Source organism: Cavia porcellus, unplaced genomic scaffold (assembly GCF_034190915.1).
Source record: "Cavia porcellus strain 051 isolate PalLab524CR breed Dunkin Hartley unplaced genomic scaffold, mCavPor4.1 scaffold_22, whole genome shotgun sequence".
In the NCBI taxonomy this organism is placed as follows: Eukaryota; Metazoa; Chordata; class Mammalia; order Rodentia; family Caviidae; genus Cavia; species Cavia porcellus.
Window position 1 is genome coordinate 16,661,455 of NW_026947505.1, and position 16,765 is coordinate 16,678,219.

Here is a 16,765-nt window from a genome sequence, read left to right on the forward strand (position 1 = left end):
TTTTAGAATTATATTTAGTCTATGATGTAGTGTGAGTTAACTTTTGTCTATGGTGATAGGTGTGAGCTAAGATTCTTTCTTTTTTGCATATGTATCTTTAATTGTTTATGTACTATTTATTGTAAAGACTGCCCTTAGTAAAAAAATCAGAGGTCAGTTATGTGGGGCTCTATTTCTGCACTTTCATCTGATCTGTGGGTCTGTTTGTTAACTTTGCACCAACCCTGCTGGTATTTAAAATAAGTCTTGAAATCTGGTACTGTTAATCTCCCAATCTTTGTTTTCTTTTTGAAAGTTATTTTAGCTAGTTAGGTCATTGTCATTTACATATCAATTTTGAATTATTTTATCAATTTGTACAAAAGAATCTAGGATTTAAATTTGGATTATATTACATCTGTAGGTAAATGTGGGGAGAAAACTGGTATTTAAACAATATCAAACCTTTCAGCTCATGAACATATCTTTCTGCTTCTTTGAGTTGTCTTTGATTTTTCTCAACAATGTTCTATAGTTTTTAGCCTATCAGTCTTGAATATATTTTTTCAGACTTATTACCATTTCATATTTTTATGTGATTGCTTCTCACATTTTAATTTCTGATTGCTTATTGCTAGTATAAAATGCTTTCCTAATTTACAAAATTTTCTCATTTTTGGTGAATTAAATATCATAATTTAGTTATACATCCTTTAAAGCTTAAGAACTTTTGTATGTATAAAGGTTCTTATCCTAATTTAAACTGATGTCTTGGAGTTTTATACATAGGAAACCCAGAAGTTATTGAAAAGATGAAAATGTTTTAAATAGAGTCTTTCTATTTGATTTGGGTTGGAGTTCCATAAAAAGTGCACAATTTGGTACTATAACAGCAGTGTTTTTTTTCTCCTGTCTTCTGTGTAGGTGTGATCATTAAGATGACAGGAAAAATCTACTTAGGTAAAAATAAAGGAAAATTGGGCACTGAAACTTCCTATTAATAACCGTAGTCAGGAATGGCCCCACTGCTGACTTACAAGTTTATTTAAGGCACAAATGATTTGGAAAAGTTGATATTTAGAAGACAATTCCTGGGAAACAATTTAAATCATCTATTTTCCTGGGCTCTTGGTGACAGCTGGCAAAAAGCCTTCCAGAGCTATTGTGACCTATGGAAGCTAACGCCAAGCCCAGCAAGCATCTGGTTTGGGTTCTTCATTTATCTAACTGAGCTGCAACGAATGACTCATTGCAGTGATCTGTTGCAGGGCAAGCAAAGTCCTGAGTTCAATGGTGGAAGGTGCCAAAGTTCTGTTGACTAATACCTGGATTCTCAAATGACACACAGCCCCTCAAATGACACCAAAAACAAACACCAACAAAACTACAAAACCGAGGAGTTCCAAATGCAGTGGTTTGAGTTACCTACACACAAGCATCTTCTTGTTGTGGTTGAAATGAAGCATTGCCCACAATATAAATGCGGCACTGCTTATGCCAGGGTGAACCCTAGAGTTTGGAAAGCTTATGTTTCTCTGGCTCTTGTTATCTGCCCTTCTGAACTTTGCTCATTATCCTGTGTCAGCCAGACTCACATCACTTGGCTGCAGTCCTAGAGAGAAAAAAATGAGGGGCCCATAAGCCTGAGAGTGTCAGGTTATAAGGAAAGATGATCCCTACTCTGAAAACTTGGAAAAAACCCCAGGCCTTGGCTATTCATCTTTGCAGTCAAATATGCCCAGGAGCTCTCTGTTGGGTTGTGAACGTATTCATGGATGAGACCACGTCCCTGCCTATGTGGAACTTCCATTCCAGTGGGGTGGACAGGAAGTGTGCAATAGCAGGGAATGGATACTGAATGCTTGCCTTTTCCCAGACACTCTCTAAGGGTGTCACGTTAGATTCCCAGAACAGTGCTCCTGAAGCCAGAGCTATTTTACAGATGGAGAAGTTTATGAACCTTTCTTAGACTTCACATTCTACAGAGCTGGAGTCTAGACCCGGACCCAAGGACCAAACACGCACCCCTAAACTCCACTACCTCTCAGCCTCCTGGAGAAATACATACACGGTTTCAAGTAGTAGGGGATGCTCTGCAGAAAAATAAGGCAGGACAAGGAGAGAGAGAACAGAAGGAATGTTAATTTTAGCCGGGCTGTCAGGGAAGGTGTATCAGGCCACCAGGGCTGCAATCACAAAAGCAGATTGTATAGCTCATGTAATGGAATTACAGTTCTTCAAGGTTCTGGAGTCTACAAGTCGGGTCAGGATGCCAGCAGGGCTGGCTTCTTGTTGCCGACAGCCACTTTCTTTATGCTCTTGCATGGCCCGAACTCATGGTGTCTCTCTTTTCTAAGGACTCCAGCTTTTTGGATTGGGGCCCTTAGGTTTCTAGTCATTACCAAAAGTCTGTGGTGACCCAGTGCAAGTGTTGCACGTTGAGATCTGCAGGGAGAGGACAGCACTTTGACTCACTGAGGAGTTACTTGTGTTTGAACCAATCTGGAGTATCTGACATTGGAAGTTTTGCTTCATCCCAGTTTTCTTTCCCTTTTCTCTGTAGGTTTTAGCCAGTCATCACAATTGTGACATGAGAGGTACAAACAGAGGCTGATTTCCTATGAGAGCAATGAAGTTCAGATTTCAGCATTTCTCATTGGCATGATTTCTTCCAATATCCAGGCAACAATGCTGAGATCCATACCCATGGCTGCAGGTTTTGTAAATTTTATAGAAGAAAGCAATACTCCCTCCTTCTGTTTCAGCTTCCTGTGTGTCTGTCACATGACTTATACTGAGGTGTGTTAGAGCTGCCATATGCATGTTTGGGGCCATTCTAGGGAGAAGATGAGTTGGGGATTTGTGTGGTTTGGTTGGTGAAGTGTTTGTGTGATTGTGATCATTTCTGCACATCATTCAGTGGTGTTAGATGTCCTGGTGCAGGAATGGGTTTCGGAAGCACACCTGCTCCCCACTGTGCTGATTTTTTGTTTGTGACTCAAAGATACGGAGGCAATTGGCAAAGAGGGCCACATTCGTATTAGAAGGGGATAAGAGAGATGTCTGAGACTCCAGGAGACATGTCAAAGAGGAATGTTGGCTGAGCAGGAATTAAATTTAATTCAGAGGCTGCCGGTTAATTTATTTCTTAATTGAGGGCCAACCTTTTTCTACCTTATAGCCTTATTCCTAAATGCATGTCACAAAGAAGGTAATTCAACACGGTGCCATTAAGTATAATACAAAATTTTAATCTTAATGCTTAAAAACATCCTACAATTTTATTTCAATTTTCCTTTAGGAAAAAAAATCCTTGCCATGTCTGCTGCAGACTGCAGTAAATCCAGCACCCATTCAGCCTGACTGTTTGCAGACACCTGAGGAGTTGGACTGCCAGCTTGCAGGAGCCTTGCTTTCTGTCCAGGACCCATCTCTGCAGTACAGGACAGGCTTTGCTCTCTTGTTAGCAGAGTAAGTACAATGCCCAGGTCTGTGTTAACCATGAGGGGTAACCTAGCAGATCATCACTAGATGATTTTACTAGGTAGTAACAGAAAGATAACACTTGTTTGGATAAAGAGCCTGGAGCTTGTTTGCACTATGCCTGGAGGCAAAGGGAGATGAACGCCTGTTGTCAGTTCTACAGGTTTAATTTAACTTGCACTAAAATAGCATCAACATAATCTCCCCTTGCCATTCATCCCCTGAATGTTGATGAATTTATACTCATTTCACCCTGAATGCTGCCAGGCGGTGATGAGTTACAGCCATCTGGCAGTCCTATTTTATCTCCCCCAGTCCCCTAAAAAGCAGCAGAGGCAGGGATATTCTTTCCAAGGGCGGCTGTCCAGCTGTTCAGAGTTCTCGGCCCTGCTCTTGGGGAATGCAGGGCAGGTGATGGGCTGGGCAGTGGATTCTTGAACTGGCACACAGTTTTCATGTTGTAACTTTTCCATTTCAGGACTGGGTGGTTTAGATAACACAATCTGAGTGTCAGCATTAACAGCAGCATAAAAAGAGATTGGCAGTGTACAGCTACTGCTATAAAGATACACAATAATCCAAAGTACACAGAGATAAGGCTCTTTATAGACACTAAAACAACATTGTTCATATTGTCCTAACTCTTAGCAGAAAACCAGCTTGCCTTGGTAGCTGCTTTTACATACACTGGTTTCACAATATCTTCAGAGTAGTCAGACATATTAACTCACGATGAGTAAAAGAATAATAAATGAAAGAGATATAAAACTTGTTTCTATTTCAAGCTCAATATTTTCTAAAAGTCAGCTTTAGCGAGGCAGCGTTTGCATACAGTAAAATGCACTCATTTATCTATGTTTCAGTGAGTTTTGACATATTTATACACTTGTGTAATCACTACCATGATCAAGATGTACTCTATCTTTGGCATCTCTCCACATCGCCTCCCTCCCTAAGGATGGTTGTCAGTTGCTGGTTTTCTCCACCCTGAGCACCAACCAAACTAATCTTCTGCCAACGTAGCTTAAACTGCTCTGTTCTAGAGTTTAAAAAAAATGGAATGTTGCAGAATCTATCTATTTGTGCCTGACATTTTGCCTATTGATGCTATTGCATTTTTCAGTAGTTAATTGGAGATTCCAGGTCACGATGGGGATGGCCTGCTTTATTTTTCCATTTACCACTTGATGGACACCTGCTTTCCCGTTATTATGAATCACTTCATAATCTTTATGTGAGTGTGTATTTTCATTTCTTTTAAGTAAACAGGAGGATAATTGCTGTGCCTTCTAGTAAGCGTATGTTTTTAACCATAAAGAATCTGTCAAATGGACCCGATCATGTCAGACAGAAAGTTAATCAATCATCAGTTGGCTGGAGACAGGAGGCAGGGGCTATTTAAAAAAGCAAAGCAGTCATGGATTCCCCCACCTTTCTTAATCATTAGCTATAAATAAGGTCTCACAAACTTGTGGTTTCAAACTTTAGCTCAGAAGTATAAAATCCTCGAAGTGTGCTGTTATGGTCCAGGCCCACATGAGGTTCAGATGCTTGGTGAGGTGCTGGAGACACCTCCAGGTCTCAGAACCAGCTGGACAGAGACACCCACCCTGGGAGTAAACAGGAACTCACTTCTCTCTGAGGCAGGTAAATGCAGCCCCTTTTAACTGCACCAGGACAGTGCCATCCTTAGAGATATAGGGATCAGCAAACAGGCCAAATTCTGGGCCCTTACTGCTGCTGGTTAAACCATGACTGGTGTTTCCTCCTGGGACAGCCAGGGACTGAGAAGGCAATTTTATGTGACACAATTCTTCATGGGGTCACAGATGCCCAGTAGGTAACTAAAAGCAGGACAGGCTTTCACTTTCTTTTTGTATCCTTGGTTCCTGTAACTGTTGGACCAAATCTCTCCTCAGCTATGTATACAGAAACGTTAATTCTTAGGAAGTATCTATCTAAAAGTTGGCGAGAAAAGGTTGATTACCCTGAATTTAAATAACACCCACCCACCCCCTTTCAAAACTGAGGACACCAGGCTGAGGAATCTGCAGAGATGTTAAGTATGTGCAGAAATTCTCCAGCCATGTCCTGAACCTGCAGGAACCTGGAAACAAAATCACCCCAAAGCCACAGAGATGGAGAACTGTGACACCAGGACTGAGGTCCTCTAACTTTCCAGTTAAAACATTTTTCTTCGTAAGTTTGTGCTTTAGTTTTAATTTCCATTATTATTAAAAGCAAGGACCCATGCTAGTGGGCAACGAAACACTTCCCAAAATGATTTTTGATTTCATAATCTAACCAGTGATGTATGACAACTCCAGCTTCTCACCATTCTTAAACCATACTGAATAGTGTCACCTTTTAAAAATGATACCCATAACTGATGGTATGTCATGGTATTTCCCCACTGTGCATCTAACTCAAATTTTCCAGTGATTTAAGATGTAGGTTTTATTTTTTAATTTTTATTTATTTTTTGGTACTGGGGATCAAACTCATGACCTTGCACTTACCAGGCAGGCACTTTAGCCACTGAGCTAAATCCCTAGCCACTTGTAGGTTTTATTTTTATAGAGATACTGGGACAGGATAGGAAAAATAGAAGGTAGAAAGGAAACAAGAAAAATCATAATTTTAAAATTTCACTGATAGTAAAAACTAAAAGTTTGTGTTCAGGACACAAATCTAGAAAAAAAAAAGTTCCTAAGGTTCTTAGAGACAGAATAAGGCGGGGTCATTCCTTTCTGCCTGAAAATGGGCCATTTTCACCTGTGAGCAGACCTGTGCTGTCTCCTCTCAGCTGTGGATGGGCTACAGCTGTTACTTGTGATGGCTGTCACCTAGCAATGGGCCACCACCCTTGCCCTGCAGAAAGAGCCCTTGTCTTTCATCTGTAAATTGGATCCCCTTATTGTAGATAGCTCAGTTAGATAGGAAGTCACACAGGGACAGGCTCCCTGGGGATTAGTGCAGAAGATGCGAACTGGCAGGAGACACATCCAAAGGAGGCCAGGCTCCAGGACAGAGACACATGGCTGGGCTTGCATGCCTCCCTCAGAGAGAAGTAGCATTGGAGATTATGCCATCATTAACAATGCCCAGTGCAGTAGTCAAGGAGGGATCCTATCCAGACGATCAGAACATCAGACCCAAGCCTTCCTGTCCCTTTCCAAAAAAATGTCTTTTCTCTTTCTGTGGCAGAAGTTATAGATAACCCAGCGTTAAGGAGGCTCATCATATACTCTTGCTGTGTGCCTCACTTCCTTAGTAAATCAATGTTAACTAAGTGTCTATACTTGCAATCCTAGTGGTTGATTGTAGTTTGACCCTTGTGGTGCCCACCTTGTGATTTTGCTCTCTAAAACATCCTTGGAGAAGTACCTTCTATGGCAGCCCCTTTGGGACCTCTCCTGTCTCTCAGGACCTTTCTTTTACTAAAACTTTTCTCCTCTTAACTTCCATGTCCGTCAGAATTCATTCATTGATATTCACAAACTTGGCACAATGTGACATCCAGCAGATTGGGAGCCGTTTTTCCTCTGTTGCGTCTTCTTCCCACAGATTCTTGAATTCTACAGATTTCTTCCTCCAAATCCTGCATAAATATTCACAGTTCGAGACCATAAGTACTTTCACTCTCTGTCCCTGTCTCTGTCTCTCTCACTTTCCCACACTGTTTGTTTGAGTGTGTATTTTAATGTGTTGCCTAATGAACCTCTTTGTCCTCTTACTGATGCATCTTGAAAGTTCTTTTTGAGTGATGGAAGTCAGTGAACATGTAGTCTGTCCCATGGGGAGCATAAGTCAGAGTTCCTCTCCCTGCTTTGGGGGCCTCTTTGGATGCTGCTTGGTATAGTAATGCCAGGTTAACACACCAGGGAATGGCTGCTATTAAATAGCTTGCTATACTCTGCACTCAGCTGTGAATACGCTGTGCAAACCAACCAAATCAGAGACTTGACTTCCGGTTCCCTACTGTGTCTGGCTCTGGATCACTTTGCTGCTATGTTTGGAGATTCACTAGCTCTGGGGGAGCAGTCCTTCTGGGGTCAGCAAAATCCCCAAATGCCAACGGCTTACAAATATGGAGTAAAAGGACCTGACTGATCCCTCTGATGAATAATGATGTCAAACTTCTTTCAGTGTGATAGAATTTTCGGCGCTGCTAAAAGGATAAGAAGTATGAAATAAAAGTGGCCTTTGTTTTAAGAATGTGGGGACAGACTCCATGACCTCCGGGGTCTGGCATTCTCTCCGCCCGACACATGGTGTGGGGGCGTACATGTAGCTTAGGTTTGGGTTGGAGCCTAAAGGGAATTACTGATGCACAGGTAGCCCACTGGAATTCATTTCTCGCCACAGGTAAATTGCTTAGGGGCGGGGAACTTGACCTCAAGATAGAGCCTCTTGGTTCCGCCTCCCAGCACTGCAGCTTCCCATCCAAGGGCACAAAATCCTTTCACAGTATACTTGCAGGACACTCATAGAACTTCTTTTCTAAAATGTTCAAGTCTTTAGGTTTTAAAAACAATGTTGCTTTCATTTTTTTAACTAATTAAGTTGTGTACTTTGGATACAAGTCATTTTTCAGGTGTTTAACTCCTTCCATTCTGTGGTGTGCCTTTCATTTTTCTAATAATGTGCTTCAAACAAATTGCTTTAAATTTTGATGAAATCTCATTTATCCATTTTTTGTTTTATGGTTCATTCTTTTTGTGTTTTCACTAAGACATCTCTGCTTACCAAAGATTTTTTTCCTATTTCTTTTAGGAAGTTTGATAGTTTTAATTATTGCATTTAGCCCATTTTGAATTAAACATTTGGATAGCCTAAAGTAATAGTTAATATTCTTTTCTTCTCCAGTATTCAATATTTGTTGGAAAAAAAACCCTTCCTTTCCCACATCGAACTAAATTGGAAATTTGATTTTACTGGTACTCAACTGACCATACATGTGTGGGTCTATTTCTGAATTCTGCAATTCTTTTTCTTTTATCCATTGGTCCCTCCTACCAGTAACACATTCGTTTTTACTATGCCTTCATAGTAAGCCTTGAAATCAAGTAGTGAAAGTAAGTCATCCAATTTTGAACTAACTTGTCTTTTTTTAAAAAATAATTTTAGAATCAGATTTTTAAAAAGCTTTCTCAGCTTTGAGTGGGATAGTGTTAAATCTACAAAATCAGTTTGAAGGAACAGAAATCTTAATACTAGTGAGTCTTAATACTGATTCATCATCATTTATATCTCCATTTCTTTAGACTTTTTAACTTTCAGAAATCTTTTGTAGTTTTCAGAGTATGTTTTGAATATATTTCATTTGATTTATTGCTAAGTGTTTCATGCTTTGAATGTTATTATAAATAGATTTGTTTTGAAAAATGTTATTTCTAGGGCTGATGATAAAGTGTTTGTACAAGGCCCTGGGTTCAATCTCTAGCACTGAAAAAAAAAGTTTCCATTTGCTTGTTGCTAGTACACAGAGATACAGTTGATTTGTGTGCGTGTGCATGTGTATGTTGATCTTGTATTTTGAGACCTTTCTAAACTTGCTGCTAAGTTATAAGAGCTGTCTCAGGGTAAATTCCTTAGGGATTTTTATGTGTCATCTGTGTCTAAAGAGTTGTACTTCTTTCTATCTGCGCAATTTTTTTTTTGCATAATTGCACTGGCAGAGCCTTCTCTAGTTGCATAGGTAATAAGAATGGTCAATTGCTCTTTCCTTGAAAAATTGCTTTGCCTATTTCTTAACTTTCAACTTTTGCATTGTATTATATTGACAAAACACTTGAGACCACTAAGCAAATGCTTGAAACTCATTTTTAGTTCCTCTTGGTTCTCCCCTCTTGGAGACTCTGCTGCAAATTCTAGCTGCTTTGTCTTCTCCAGTTCCCAGACAGAGTTCTCTGTATATTTGATTGCTGGACCTCTGGGTTTCTATTCCCTGTCCTATAGGCTAGCATTTATTTCCCAGCAGAAATACTGGACACACCTTATGTTATGGTTTCCATCCTGACATCTCCCTACCCTCAAGCCTCCGTGGTCATAAGTGGGGCTTTCTGGAGGTGGCTGAATTTAGGATGCTTGAATGTAGATGAAGGGTGTGATACTGAGGTTAAGATTCTGAGGTGGGTGGTACCAATCAATAGGTTGCAGCCTGGATGGAATATAAAGGGATGCAAAGAAGGCAGATTTGCTGTTGCTGCTGCTTGCTGCTCACTGCCTTCTGCCTGCCACTCCATGAATGGTTTCTCCTCTGAGGTGCTCCTCTGCCACACCACCCTGCCCTGGAGCCAGCCAACTATGGACTGAACCTCTACAAACTATGAGTCAAATAAACCTTTCCTCCTTTAATTTGTGGGTGTTAGACATTTTGTCACAGAAGTGAGAAAAGTAACCAAGACACCTTACTTACTGGTTTGCTTATTTACTTTAAGACCTTGATTAACAAGTGCTTGCAATTTAACTTTTTAGAAAGGAATAACATTGTAAACTTTGATTAATAATAAAATGAGGTTTTAAAAAATCTCCACTTGAGCTGGGCATGGTGGCTCACACCTGTAATCCCAGTACTCGGGAGGCTAAGGCAGGAGGATCGTTGCGAGTTTGAGACCAGCTTGAGCTTACAAAGTGAGCTCAAGGCCAGCCTGAACTGCACAGCAAGACCCTGTCTCAAAAAGACCAAACAAACAAACAAACAAAAAAAAGCCCAAAAACTCCACTTGACCAGATGTGAAACAATTAAAAAATTTTTAATTGTATATTGACAAAAAAAGGTTTAAAGAAAAATGCATTTGTCGTTACTGAAAAAGACATCTTAGATAAAAACAACAAAACCCCATGCTGCATAGATAATGCAGACAGTCGTAGTTATTTGGTCAGCGGGGCAAAAAGTAAACCATATCTTCCATTCTGATCTTTTGTTCATTTCTTATTGCTGGAATTTCACGTTGGTTTCTTCTTGTTGGATGACTAAGCTGAAACATGATGGAGACAGTGAGCAGACAATGGCAGAGCCAGGCCCTGCTCAGCCTGAGAAGCAGACAAATTCTCCGCTGGTGGATCAGTTGCTTTTGTCTCTTTCCCATCTTGTGGTGCAGTGTTTTGATTTACCTTTACCCTCCTCCCTGTTTTTCTCTTAGGCTGTATTTAGGGAGCAGGGACCATGCAGAATCGGTCCATACTCTCCACACTGTGCCTCACTGGTCCACCTGGGTTTCCTGCTCTGTTGTCAGCTGTCTTCCACTGCTTCTGCCTGCACAGGAGAGTTAGAACCCTGTGGGCCAGGTCCGCAGGGCTCCCAGGGGTAGTGAGGCAGGGGCCTTCTTTACCTAGAGCAAGGCCAGCTTTGTTGACCCTCAGAGTTCTCCGATTCCTCCTTTTCTCCCCGTCACCATTCTGTTGGTGATTGCATGGAGGACCCTACAGTGTAGGAGGCATCCACAGTGGTTGTGTTCAGCTGTGTATTCAGGCCTTGAACTGCAATTTCACCAGGGTCTGTAACATTTGCAGCCTCTTCTTCCTCAGCAACATCAGACTCCAGTCTCTTCCCCTACTACTTTCTGGGGTTCTTCTCTAGGGCAGTGTGGCATCTTTGTGGGTATTATTCCTATTGACAAAGCCATTTCCATTTTTTTAAGTTTCTATTTTTATCAGTTCAAGTTTATAGTACATAATGTTAACCTCCCTCGGGTGGTATTGGTGCATGCACATAACACACATTAATTACTTTTTCATCCATTTTCCCTATCCTCTCCCCTCTCCCTCTGTCTCTTAGTCCTTTTTTCATTTGCCACGATCTATCTTCCTGTTTCCTACTATCCACCTTTAATTTTGTGCTTTGCGTATACTTCGCACTTCTCGTGTCATACCTGGTTCTTACACTGAACCATTCTGCTGTCCTCCGAAACCCCACTGCAGTGTGCACTTTGTGTCCCCCCTGCAGGTGTGGTGAATGTGAGCCTCCCGGGCTGATGCCTCCTGCACTGCTCCCTGTGGTGCCAGGCTTGCTGGTATCTGCTGGGTCTCAGCCTGGCTGCTCAGGATTGTGTGCTTGGAATTGGGGCCACCACCTGTAGCAGCTGTGGCTCCTTCTGGGTGTGATGGTATCTAGATAGGTGATGGTGACCCAGGGCTCTCTGGGTTTGCTCTGCTCCAGCTACTGATCGAACTCACCTTAGTTTTCATCCAACTTTCATGGATCATAGTCTTCTGTTGTCCAGTGTTGTAGTCTGGGGTTGTGAGGAGAACAATTAGAATCAGGACACAAAGCTTATAGTATTATTTTATGATGGTCACCCAGAGTTAAATACAAGAAAGTGCAGGAAATCTGTCTATAACACTACAGATATAGAATATTCAGCTAAGGGCCTGGATCCCACAGTAATGTCCTGCATCAGTCCAGCTGAAGATGTAGAGCCCATGACAATGCCTCAGTCCAACTGAGATCTAAAGCCCATGGCAAGGATTCACACCAGTCTGTTTTATGGATCTGTGCTGGGAAGACCCAAAGGTCAGCAGTGGAAGCTAGGAAATCTATGTCAGTGGGGTTGAAGGAACTGGGCTGGTAGGTTAAGGGTTCCACACTGGAGCCAAGAAGTCAAGCTCATAATAAAGACCAGGGCTGCCCTGAAAACACCACAACTATCCTTAGCGACACAGAGGTCCTGAGCTCCACCAACGATAAGAACAGCTGAGTACATGCCAGGAAGCCAGCGTGACAAGCTCCTCCAGGAGAATCAGTGGCCCAAAACAGCAATTTAGGAGAACCTACAATGCCTCACTCTTCTCCACATCTCTGTTTATACTGGCAACTTTCCTCAGTGAACCGTCTACACTCAGCACCATGCTGATCTAAATCAGCTGGTGTTAAGTTGACGACCAGTTTTTAATTTGGTGTCTAAAGACACCTTTTCCCATATTTTGCCCAGTTTTCTAGTTCTTTACAAGGGAAGGTAATTGTGTACTGTGTCACTCCTTCAAGGGTTGAAATGGAAGGGTTGTAATTAAGTATTTATCTATCAGGTTTTAATGATGATTATTGTCTTTAGTTTTGAAAATTGTTATGCAACTTGGCCAGTTTTCTGCTGGGGGGAGAACAGAACTTTTGAGAAGGTGGTTCGCAGCCTGTCTCCCTTTAGTCTTAATTGACTGCTCCCCAAAGATTCCCACATTCAGGCTTCTGCCCAGAGATTCTGATTTAAACAATAGCTATAGTTTTTGAAGCTCCCGAATGGAGCTGAGAACCACCAGTTTACTTTCCCAAGCCTGCAGAATTTGCCAGTGCATGTTCCACGACATCTGGTTGTCATCAGAGTACCTGACAGGTGAGCTGAGTTGTAGATCTTGTCATCCTTGGGGATGGCCAGGTTTGGCCTTGGCCAGGTGTCCCAGCAGGAGTCAGGCTCCTCTGTTTACTCTGTGTGCCACACGAATGTCATTTTCTGGGCTTGCTGTGACCAGGGGGCAGTGAGCTATAGAGGCTTGTCTTCCTGTCACTTTTCTTACCTTGGATCCTCTCAAAAATCACAAAAACTCTCAGACCCCTCTGTGACCATACATTTCCCTTCCCTCCTAATCAGAATGCATGACATGTGTACCTTTTAAAATAATTTTCTATTTCAGATTTTTGTCTCTAGGTGACAGGGATTTGTTTCTTTAATATCTTGTTCTTACCATCAAGGTGAGGACTTCTTTTTGCCAATATTGTACTTAACATTTGTTGAATTCAGACAGATATTTTGGAACTTAATGTTTGAAATCAAAAGTATGTCTGGTCTGTGATGGTTGATTGATTGTGTCTACCTGAGTAAGAGAAGCTGAACTAACTTGGATCAACAGTTCCGACGGTAGGGTATGGAAGACCCACTTCAGGGTGACTTGTTGCCTGGATGGTTGTAAAGGGAAATGAAGAAGGATGGAGCCGCTTCTGCTTCTTTAGAGGTGCTCCAGTCTTCACCTTCACCTTGGACTTTATCTCATGGCTTTGAACACAGACTCTATAGCTTCCAGTGCAGATCCTTCAGCTTTGGGTGTAGCTCCGTTGGCCTCCTGACACAGACTCACATTGGACACTGCAGTGAGCCCAGACCTTTGGCTGACTCCTGTGGCTCTCCAGTGTGCAGATGGACCCTCTGCATGCTTCCTTATGTGACTCAGTGGGCCACTGTGAACCAATCTTATAAATTCTTACACATTTGTGTATCTTGTGTTATGTCTGTTTCTCTAGTACGCACTGACGATCCAGAGTCCTATGGAAAATATGTTCTGTTAAGGAATGTATTTTATACTACATTATTTTAATGGTACTTGAAATCATTTCACATCTCTAATGTTTTTCAGATTGCATTTTGCTATTTAAAGAGAATTTGTCAGTTTTTTTTTATACTGTAGACATTTACATTATCGAAGTAAAATGGTTGGTTTTGATGAATTTACTTATTTCATCTTTTAAATCTAGAGATTTTTATTAGATTATTTTTTTCCACATGAATAGATGGCATATGAGTTTCCAGGATGATAATATGGAAGAATATGTATAATGTTCTTGATGTAATTATTTGTGTAACAAATTTAGCCAAATAACATCTGGCTTCATATAATTACTCAGTTCATTTCTATTTTTACATTTTTAATTGTACATGTTTGCATCACGTTTATATGCCTTGTGTGGAGTCAGTATATGGGTCCAGCCCATCATGATTTCTTTTCTCATCTCTTTCTCACCCCACCCCCCATCTCTTGTTCCTCTTCTCATGTGAAAAGATTCATCCCCCAACTTCTAGTTGTCTGTCTTGTATTTTGCTCTTCATTTCTAATAAGTTTATCATATAAGAGAAAGCTTATGCTTGATTTATTTCATTTAAGATGTTTAAAACATTATTATTGGCATTACCACATTCAAATGACCAGATTCAAATACTCTACTTAACTACCACATACATATATAATAAGGATAGAGTTTAAAATATGCATATCATAGAAATATGTTTTCCAATTGCAGTGAGAGAGGGTAAAACTGGAAAACTCAGAAGTTGTGGAAATTAAACAACATACTCAAGAAAACCAGTAGAGTGAAGAAGAAATCACAAGGAAAATTAGGAAATATGGTGGTACCTCTGTTCACAAATTCAGTTTGTTTTATGATTTTGGGGGAGGTGGCCACATTTGTGTTTGTATGGGGAATGTGGCCACGGATGTGTTTGTTACCCAGTGTGGCATTTGTGAATGGAAGCAAAATGTGGTCTAAGGCTTTTGTTTGAGAACCAAATTGTTTGTGAATAGAAGTGCTCATGAACCAAGGAACCATGTATGAGAATGAAAATATGGTGTACTAAAAGTAGTGGGGCCAGGGAAAGCAGTTCTAAGGAGAAGGTAATAACCATGAACACTTGTGCTAAAAAATGAAGAATATTGCCAACCAGCCACCAAAATGCATCACTTAATGAAATAAAAAAGGGCAAACCAAGACCAAAGTGAGCAGAAAGAAAAAGATAACAAAAATTAAAACTGAGATATACACACTAAACAATAGAAAAAAAGAGAAGAGCAATAAAATCAAAAGTTTATTCTTTGAAAAGAAAACAAAGTTGAAAACTTTTACCTGAGTGTACTAAGAAAAAGGATTGACAGAAATTTTAAAATAGATGTGAAAGTGACGACATTACCACCAAATCTGCAGAACCAAAGAGAATTAGAAGAAAGTGTTATAAGTAATTTACTCAACGAATTAGATAATCTAATTAAAGTAGAAAATTTTTATACATAAAAAACATTACCAAGACAAAATAATGAAGAAATAGCAAAACTGAAGAACAATGAGGTGACAGAACAGAAGCTGGCAGCAAATCATAGTCCCTCCAGGGCTAGAAATAAAGACACCTGAAAAACAACAACTCAGTGAAGATAAGAAGAGCCCAGAAATCAAGAAAGGCCAACAAGAAAGATGAAAGTCATGGAGAAACTGAAGAAAATAAAGAGACAATCCAGCATAAGCCCAATAATAAGCAATACACAGGCTGATTAGCCCTAGGAAAAGCCATGGTTACTGCTAACTCTAAATTTAGTGTGGGTTTTACAGTAAAAGTGACCCAATACCATGTCACACTAACTTTAGAGAAGATATTCACTGCAACATCTACCATATTTAGAAGTGATATAGTTAGAGATCATTTTAAGAAAGAACTTACTGTTTAAGATGGAGATACACTGGAATCAGAAGTAACAGAACATCCATAATTTAGGTTTCTGAACCCACCTTTATAGTGACTGAGCTGGACACATTCATAAGAGATGGTCATAAAGGGGGGGGGGTCTGGTCACAACCCCCCTGGGAAGTTTAAGCAATGCAGAGCTCAGGTTATGGAGGACTCAGTCAGGTTGGCAGCATACCCTCTGTGGTGAAATGCCTGGCAGTTGCTTGTAGTTTTCTGAGGTGGCTAGGTCTGAAAGTGTTGAGATTGGGTTCAGGGGACTGCTTGGCTGCCATGGTTACCTACTTCTACCAAGGAACTCAGTGGTCTGTTTGTTTTGTGCCAACACAAAATGTGATCAGGATCGCTTCTCTGCTTGGACATTTGCCGCGTCCTGTGGTATACGGACAGAAGGAAATCTACAGAAAGCGGGCACCTCATAATCGGGGATAGCAGTGGTTCAGGGCACTTAGAAGGGCACAAAGAAACACTAAAGGGCTCTGGAGTGAATATATCCCTGAGGCAAGAAACAAAATGATGATTGACCCTATCCTGTGGGAAAGCTAAAGCAGGACTTGATGCTCACATAACAAAATGTGGATGTTTTACAACAACCAAAAGCCCAGAAACAGATGGGTTCATGGAAAAATTGTACCATATCTTTAAAAAATAACACCAATATGCCAATGCTCCTCAAACTATTTCATGAAATGAAAAAGCAAGGAAGGCTTCCTAACTTATTCTATGAGGCCAGCATCACTGTGATACCAAAACTGGGCAAGGGAATGAGAGAGAGAGAGAGAGAGAGAGAGAGAGAGAGAGAGAGAGAGAGAGAGAGAAATTATTAATACCCACTCTACCAGGTGTAATTATTGAGATTTTAGCTAGAGTAATTAAGAAAACAAAAGCAATAAAAGGGACACAATAGAAAGAAAGAAGTCAAATTATCCTTGTTAGCAGATGACATGAGGCCATATTAGAAGACCCTAAAGATTCAACAAAAAAAACTTTGAGAGCTCATAAATACATTTAACAGAATAGCAGTATATAAAATTAACATTAAAAAAATCAATAGCATTTTTACACAATAATCATGAACTAGTTGA

At 40.6% G+C, this 16,765-nt stretch overlaps 1 long non-coding RNA gene across 1 annotated transcript in view; it reads left to right on the top strand.

The window, feature by feature from the left end:
- The first annotated feature begins 3,284 nt into the window (after positions 1 to 3,284).
- Positions 3,285 to 16,765, top strand: part of LOC134472237 (uncharacterized) — a 48,391-nt gene continuing 34,910 nt past the window's right edge. The window contains exon 1 of the long non-coding RNA XR_010042131.1: positions 3,285 to 3,450. This is a non-coding gene — a long non-coding RNA (uncharacterized LOC134472237). The remainder of the gene's footprint in view (positions 3,451 to 16,765) is intronic.